The 8,900-nt window shown below is 49.7% G+C and overlaps 1 long non-coding RNA gene across 1 annotated transcript; it reads left to right on the forward strand.

Annotated features, from left to right (window-relative positions):
- The first annotated feature begins 4,017 nt into the window (after positions 1-4,017).
- On the forward strand, positions 4,018-8,473 carry LOC145515166 (uncharacterized). Its single transcript, XR_014060717.1, has 2 exons — positions 4,018-7,954; positions 8,222-8,473. It is a non-coding gene; the product is annotated as an uncharacterized LOC145515166 (long non-coding RNA).
- Positions 8,474-8,900: the final 427 nt, after the last annotated feature.

Here is an 8,900-nt window from a genome sequence, read left to right on the forward strand (position 1 = left end):
GAGATTTTATGGGATTTGGAGATTCCTGTAAGAAAATTATCAGAGACTGGAGGGTAGGGGTTGTGGATGGGAGAAAGCTAGTCCCCAGAGCAAGGGGCAAAGTGAGCTAAGAAACCCAAATGGATGCAGAAGAGGTGTTGTTCTCAGTGTAGGGGTCAGAAAGCGCTGAGAATGAGAAGACCTAAGAGAACCAAAGAGGATCTTGAGAAATGGGCTGGCCAGTGTCCTGCCTGAGGCAGGCGAGGTATCATTATCCTCATTTCGGAGATGTGTCATCTGAGGTCCAGAGAGTTGAGTTAGTTGCTGTGTCCAAGTTGCCCTGAGTACTTGGAGGAGGTACTGCCGGGGGAGATAGGCAGGAAGAATACTCAGACAATCTACTGGGTGGTCCAGTGGGTGATGGGGGCGGTTCATGGGGCTGACCTAGGAAGGCCCACCAGGTACTGTGCCAGGGAAGACAAAGTTAGGCTGAATCTCAGGGAAATCCTTGTCCTGGGAGGCCTCTTCTACTTTCATGGAAAGGATGTGCCTTCCCTCCCAGCCTGCTAAACCAGACCAAGCCCTGGGACCTGGGAGGGTTGGGGAGGAGATGGAGGTAATGACTCAACCCATCCGACACAGGCTTGACCCAGGGGTGGTTGGGAAACCCAGCAGATGCTCCAGTGGGGTGAGGGGTTGGAATAAATAGGTGATGTTGGAGATAAGGAGAGAGGGTGTGCCGACCTGGCCTGGCCGGGAGGGGCTGCTGGCAGCCTGCTGAGGAGGAGGATGGGGAGGAGCACGCTTGGGTTTTGGGGTTTGGAAGAAAGAATGAGGTTCCAGAACTTCCTGGGAGGCCTTTCCTGGGACAAGGTCCTGGCAGCAGAGGCACATGCTCAGGTGGTGGCTTTGGGGCTAAAAATCTAGCCATGGAGGACTCCCAGCAGTGCGAGTCTTCAGGATGGAGACACAGAGGCAAAGCTCTTGAGCCCTCCTGCTCCCTCATCAGGGCAGTGGCTCCCTCAGGAACCGGCCACCCTCTGGGGCCTTCCAGTCCACAGGTGGGAGGCTGACCCATTCACGCATCTCAGGCCTCTCTGAGAGCATTTAGACTGACTGGGACGCCAAACCAGGGGACCTCACTCCATACCAGTTTCTATACACTTTGCAGGCAAATAAGGGGGACAAAGGGTTTCCTAGGTGGCACTAGTGGTAAAGAACCCGCCTGCCAATGCAGGAGACGCAGGAGACACGGATTCGATCCCTCGTGGGGAAAATCCCCTGGAGGAGGGCATGGCAACCCACTCTAGTATTCTTGCCTGGAGAATCCCATGGACAGAGGACCTGGTGGGTGACAGCCCATAGGGTCACACAAAGTCAGACCTGACTGAAATGACTTAGCAAGCCCACAGGGGGAAAAGGATTAAGAAACACATTCCCCAAACAATCACAGCCCCAGAACATTCCTCCAGCATGGACTCAGGCCAGAAGGAACTATAGTCAGGGAACAGAGGCCCCAGGGAGCCAGCACAGGGCGGAGAGAGGCCGGAGCTTTTGAGCAGAAGGAAGCAGGATCATTAAGCTAGGGCCCAGGAGGACGAGAGCAGAGGCCTCTCCCTCAACCTGCCGTGGCCCGGCCCTGGCTCAGCTCCCTCTGATGAGATGGAGGGCTGGGTCTTGTGTGGACCCACAAGACCCAACCTGCCATTCCCAGAACATCACAGCTGGAGGTGATGTGTGGATCCACCACCAGCAGTGCTCACTTTCCTGATCAGACTGTAAGACCCAGAGGGAGACTGTGACTTTGCAAACATCATACAGTTTCGTCCTAATCTCACAGTCAATACCAGTAGCCATATCTCCTAACTCCTGATGCAGTAGGGCCCAGAGGTGAACAATGGTTTGACGATACAGATTCTCATTCTGTATTCTGACGGTACAGAATTCCCAGATTCTCATTGGTTGTAGATTTCAGCACCCCACGACCCAGAAGGTACAGTTTCTAACTGTTAAGCAGGGACCATGCCTGAGCTTGTCACCTGGACCCTGTGTGGTTTTTTCACATGATCTAGTAGGAAGAATTCAGACCTAGCTCCTAGATCTCCTGGGAACATCTGCCCAGAATATTCACCTGTAAAAGGAGAAGAGCATCCCCCAGCAGTCTTCTTCAAGCTTCTAGGACAGAAGAGCTCCTTTTCACAATTTTACAATGCAGCAGATCCGCTCAACAGCCTGGTGGAGAGTAGGGGCATTAACCCCATTGTACAGATGGGCAAACAGAGACTCAGCCAAGTTATGAGGTTGACATATGGTCTAACACAGAAAGGCAGTGCTGCAGCTGAAGCTATGCCTTTGGTCTTTTTTTAAAAATTCTTACCAATATTTAAATTTTATTTTGCTATTTGTTCTCTTGACATATGTCTTTTTCTATAAGAATAGTGAATTATCAGTGCTTATAATACTCTAAAATATCTGAAAGTTCAAGTCGTTAATAAATAAGTTTTCCCTCAAATTTTCTTTGCTTTTTTTTCCTTATTGGAGTGCCTTTGGTCTTTTGGCTGAGAGATCTGAGCTCTTCCAACAGCAGCAAAGGAGAAGCAGGTGGGTGGACTGATAGGAGGAAGGCAGAGGTCTGTCCATGCTTGGAATTGTGGAAGTGTGTTAGTTGCTCAGTAGTGTCTAAATCTTTTGTGACCCCATGAACTGTAGCCTGCCAGGCTCCTCTATCCATGGGATTCTCCAGGCAAGAACACTGGAGTGGGTTGCCATGCCCTCTTTCAGGGGATCTTCCCAACCCAGGGATTGAACCTGGGTCTCCCACATTGAAGGCACATTCTTTACCATCTAAGCCACCAGAGAAGCCCCTGGAATTGTAGAAGCAGAACTCTGAGTGTCAGAAGAAAGAGGGCATGGGGTGGCCTTGGCTCCTAGCTGACCATCTCAGGCCCTGGGCTGAGAAACAGCCGAGGAGGAGAGCAGAAATGATGCTCTGCATGGACCAAGAAGAATCTGAAGATGGAGTCCCCATCCTAACTCCTCCCCAAGCCCCAGAAAAGTCTGCCCTGTAGGAAGAAGCAACCAGAATGTAACACAGGGAAGTGTCATCTGGGTTGGACAGCCTCCACCAAGCCAGCTGGGCCTGCTCCAGATATGCCAAGCTGCTGTTATTTTCTGGGGCCTGTGGGCCACTGAGATGTTCTCTTTCTCCTTAGGGAAAAGGACAAGAGAGTGAGCAGCCCTATAGGCCACCAGGTGAACATCCCAGGTAGATCCACTCCACCTAGAGCCCAATGGAATAATTCACAAGAGAATTTAGCACAACCCTTGGCAGGTAGTTAAGTTCCTGATGCCTTTGGGGCTTCATTATTATTGTAGGGTCTGGAGAGGTTGCTCTAAGTTCTCCTAGGAAGCTTCCCTCACCCCACCCCCACCTCTCCCACCTTCCACTGGACTCTGATTTAGATGTCTTCCAATCAGGCATTACCATCACATGACATGTGTGCTAAGATGCTTCAGTCGTGTCTGACTCTGCAAGCCTATAGACTGTATCCCACCAGGCTCCTCTGTCCATGGGATTTTCTAGGCAAGAATGCTGGAGTGGGTTGCCATGCCCTCCTCCAGGGGATTGAACCCATGTCTTTTATGTCTTCTGCATTGGCAGGCGGGTTCTTTACCACGAATGCCATCTGGAAAGTGCACGTGAAAAGAGGCCCAATTTATGGAAACGGTCTGTTTACATGTCCGCCTTTCCCTTGATAGAATGGAAGATCCTCAAGGGCAGGAACTTTGTCCTGTGCTTGTTTGTCTTTGTACTGCTGCTGCCCCTCCCCTCTGAGGGGCAGCACTGGATCTGCTTTGATACGGTTTCACTAAATTAATAGATAAGTTAATTAGATGCAAAGAAGCTCTGGATGATGCCAAGTTGCCACAGAAAGACGGAGATTGATGGGGGCTTTTGGAAAGACATAAAATGGAAGACCCAAAAAAAGGCAAGGGAAGACATTTTTTCTTCTCCAGAATGAAACTGCTCAGATAAGTGTATAGAAATGATGTTCCAAGATTTGCAAAAATCCAGGGAAATGGAGCTTGTAGCGAGGAAGACTGCAGATGAAGTGATTTCAGGAATGTCCCATCTTACATGATGAGGGCTGAGACGGGATAAGAATATGACCCTATTGGAGAAAAGCGGCCATCTACCAGCTCTTTGTCAAGGCAGGAAACATGGCCAATCCAGCCACAGATGAAGGAGGCGGCTGCCTTTGCAGCAGTTCCTCAGAGATGAGGCCAAGGGAAATTCCCATTCTGAGGTTGGACAGCAGGAAGAGTCATCCATCGTATTAGGGACTTGGCATCAGGGCAAATGGCAACAGGAGGAGAAAGGGTTTTCAGGCTGTGGTTCTCAAAGGAGGCAGCTCTGTCTCTCCTTGGACAATCTAGAGTCTAGGAATTATCTGTGGCCTCTGAGAGGATGTGGAAGAAGGGCAAAGAAGACTGCAGTAAGGGGGTGAGGAGGCCAAGCAGAGGAAGGGGGTTTGAAGGGTGAAAGAAGAGGTAGCATGGGGAGAGAGAGGGGGCACCCAGGCAGAGGTCAGTGTTCTCCCCAGAGGCTTGGTGGGGGATGGGGCTCTCTCTGACCATCAGTCTTCAGAATGGGTTTGCTTTCTCTGTGATCTGGTCCCCACACTACCTCTCTGACTTCTTCCTATGGCTGACTCCTTCCCTGGCTTCTTTCCAGTCACTCTGGCTCCATGTGATTCCTTTAATACTCCAAGAATACCATCATTAGGACCTTTACACTTGCCATCCCCTCTGGTTGGAGAACTAATGCCCAGAGGTCCCTGTGTGGCCAGCTCCATCATTTCCTGCATCTGTGCACAAAGGCCCCTTTGCTGTTTGGTTGTCCTGGACCACCCTATAGTATATTTTTAAAATATATTTATTTATTTTTGGCTATGTCAAGTCTTAGTTGCAGCTTGAGGAATCTTTCATTGCAGCATGCAGTCTCTCTAGTTGTAGAGCCAGGGCTCAGTAAGCCCTGTGGCATGTGGGATCTTAGTTCCCCAACCAGGCATCTCCTGCATTGAAAGGCAGATTCTTTACCACTGGACCACCAGGGAAGTCCCGCACCCTATATAGTATTGTAATCAGCCCCCCAACACTCATCATTCTTCTTATTCTTCTTCTCTGTGACACATATCACAATCTGACATAACATGTATTTATTTGTTTGTTTGTTTTTTACCTGTTTCTTCCCTGGAGAAGGGAATCTTTGAGAATAGAGGGACTTTTTCGTTTGTTCACCGCTATATCCTTCCACAAATATTTATTAAATAAGTGAAGCAATTAGCACCCTTTTATGGGACCATCTGCTGAGAGTCTGGATCTGAAATCCTGACTCTGCCTTTACTGGATATATATGATCTTGGACAAATCATGACCTCCTCCACACTTGAGAAGGAGTGTGTTGGACTAAATAGCCTTTCAAAGTCCCTTTGTTGTTTTATTGTTTAGTCAATAAGTCATGTCCCACCCCATGGACAGTAGCCCGCCATATTCCTCTGTCCATGGGATTTCCCAGGTGAGAATAGTGGAGCAGGTTGCCATTTCTTTCTCCAAAGTCCCTTATGACTCTACAAACCTAGGGGACCCGCCCAAGGGGGTGGGATGAGGTAAAGGCCCTGGCAACCCTGATTCTCTCAAGAACATCACTGTCATTAAAGCCCTGGATGGCACTTCTGTTCCCAAGCTAGGGTGGGGCAGGGGCAGCACCAACAGCCCTGGGGCTGGAAGCTGAGAACTGGCCAGAAGGCTGAGGTCAAGGACTGATGACTAAGAACAAGTCTCAGATCCAGGGTGAGGGACAGTCGGGGAAGAGCTGGGGCTTCTGCGTTTTATTTAAATCCCTGATAAGGATCAGGAAGCAGGCAACAACCCGATGACACATTAATTAACTTTGCAGATGATACTGGATCAGGAAGGTGTTACATCCACCCATCTAAGTGAGAGAGACAAAAGGACCAGGGAAGGGGTCAGGAACCAGGGCAGGAAATGGCAACAATGAGCAGCAACTTCGGCCAAGAGGGGACAGGACTCGTGTCCTCTGGGTGGATTGGGGGGATGGGGTGGAGAGGACCCATTTTCAGAATACAGATGTCCAGTGGATGGTTGGGATTGGGAGTGGCTTTGAAGACTCCATGTTCCTCTGGCTGTGTTTGGATCCATGTACCGATCCCTGGTGGAGCCAGATGCCTCTTTCTCGCATCTGGGTTTGGAGGATGGGGAAAGAGGGTGGGGCAACGAGCAAGCAAAATAAGTAGCACTTATGTTGCACCCACACTGAGTCAGGCATCGTACTCATCACCTCACTTGAACCCCACAACATTAACGATCAGACAGGAGGAAAGCGATGTCCAGAGAGACTAAGAAACTTGTTGACAGTCACACTGCAAGAAAGTGGCAGAGCTGGGTTCAGATCAAGGATGGATGATGATTCCAAAACAAGTTAAGGGCCCCAAGGGCACAGCTGGAATAGCTGCTGGGTTATCAAACTGCCTCTCAATTTTCAGGACGGAGACTTGAGTAAGTAACAAGTGCCCCCAAGTAAGCTTTCCTTAGCACCCGAGGATCATACAGGAGCAGGAAAATTTTCTTTCCTGCTCAGAGGACTGGACCTTCCTAAGCAGTAGGAAAAAGGGAACAAGAAAGAATGGGAGACCTTTGGGCACCTGGACCACCGGGATGGGCAAAGCGCTCAGGAGTAAAAGTGCCAGAGCTCTTGCAGCCTGTTGTTGAGAAGAAGCCAATGTTCCTGGAGGCCCAGTTCTGTTCTTGTCACTAATCTCTCTCCCTTTGGTGGAGACAGGGACTTGCTGACTTCTGGGTAAGTGGTCAACCCCTGAAGGGGACCAGAATGCAGGTCCACAGATAAGGGTAACTTCCCTCATGAAAGTCTGGGCTGTCCCCAGCCTCAGCAGTGTCAGACATTTCTTCTCCTCCAGGGAGCTGAGAAATGGAAGCATTCTTGAGCCTCTCACTAGAAACCCAGTGGGTGACCCCAGAGGGGACTCAAGTCTGTTGTTGGCTGGATCAGACAAGAGCATCAGTTTCTGGTTGGGTGTGATGCCACTGTGAACAGTCCAAGGTGAAGATGACAGCAGGCCCTGGGCAGGCCTCATGGAAAACCACTTGGAAGGCTAGTGATCACGCTCCACACAAATAAGAGAACATCACTGGAGTAATGATGGCATTAGAGGGTTGTAGAGTCTTGAAGACCCCTAGGAATGGATGAAGGAGGAGACCATAAGAGCAGGGTGGGGTGCCTGAGATCAAGGAATGACATTCCAAAAGCCCAGAAATTGTGTTTGTCCTTTGTCCAGAGACCTTGAGAGCAGAGCAGGATCTCAGTAAGCCAGCCCATATTCTGCTGAGTAGCCAGCACCATTTAGAACACTGTATTCTCTAATTCTTGTTTGCCACTTTGTGGCCATGATCTGTTTACATTATGTCCTTAGTAAGATTGCTCAGAAAACTTGCTTCTAACCACCTGTGTTTGTCAGAGAGGAAGACATAGTTTTTTCATGCTCATTATGGGGCTGAGGAGCACTGTGCCCCTGGTGGCCTTCAGGGGTGGTGGTGGCAGGGAAGACCCCAATTCCAGAGCCCGGATGAAGGATGGGGATTGAAGATCCCATGCAGGAAGCTCAGGGCCTGCTCCCCTCCTGCCTGGGCATGACCCATTAGATACTCTAGTGCAAATCGGGGAGAGCCCCACGACACTGCCCCCAACCCTGCCCCCACCTCTGTTGTTGCAGGGGATAGTGAAAATGATCAGCGTGGAAAATATTAGAGATGGCTGACATGGATGGGAACTTTCCAGCAAAAGGAGCAGTGAAATTTCAAGAGCTAGGATGCTGGGAGAAGATGATGAGGCCAGACATGTTCCACGCCTTCGTAGATGACAAATGGGGGAGTGATGGTGTGTCCTCAGGGCTGTCCCAGGGACTGCTGGGACCAAAGGGCTCCAAGGGTCACTCAGATCTAGCCCCTTCGTCTTGGGAATTCAATCCTCCCCCCACAAAGAGCAGGTTTGCTAAAAGGAGCCACTAGGGATAGATTTAGGATTACGACCTATTTTTAAAACCCCATGGCACCAATTAGAAAGTCATTTTCCCCTAGTCGTTAAGATTTTTGCCAGTATGATTTCTAGTCTTTGGGATACACAGAGGCCTCCTACTTTCCCCAGGTTTATTGTTCCAGGACACAAGGGGAGCCAATGGAGGCCAGGAAAGGCAGTTCACAACACCTCACCTACAGCAAGCAAATTCTGGACCAGCAAAAGGGGATCAGGAATGAGTGGCCACACGTTATTGCCTACACTCACCAGAATCCACCTTCTTATTCCTTTTTATATACTTGTGAATAATACATAGACACACACACTCGTTCACTCACTTACCACCACCAAATAAAAATATAAGCTATTCCCTGCCCCCGGTTTTCACAAAGTATCGCCTCATTTGTACCCAATCCCAATTCACTAAGTACAATTTTGCAGAGTCATCACCTTCAGTATGTCACTCTGAGGGGTGCGTATGTGGCTTGGGGGGCATCCTTTCATTCACCCCCAAATAACTTAGGGTTTTCCACACTCCTGGGCCTCTTCTTGGCAAAGCTTCCATGGATTGCTTCTCATGATAGCCCCATCCAGAACTTTCCGCTCCCCTGCCCTCACTTCGCCCTTAAGTTTCAGGGTTGAATCTCCTCTCCCCACATTTACAAAACTCAGGCAGGTTGGGTTGGTGATGTGATGCTATCTGGGGCAGCCTTATCTAGCTACAAAGTGTGAATCAGAGATTACACCACAGAGGGCTGGTGCCAGACAGGCGGCCTGCCATATTGCCAAGTAACCCAGTGGTTGAAAC

The sequence above is a fragment of the Giraffa tippelskirchi genome, chromosome 1 (assembly GCF_054371585.1).
Source record: "Giraffa tippelskirchi isolate mGirTip1 chromosome 1, T2T-mGirTip1v1.2.pri, whole genome shotgun sequence".
In the NCBI taxonomy this organism is placed as follows: domain Eukaryota; kingdom Metazoa; phylum Chordata; class Mammalia; order Artiodactyla; family Giraffidae; genus Giraffa; species Giraffa tippelskirchi.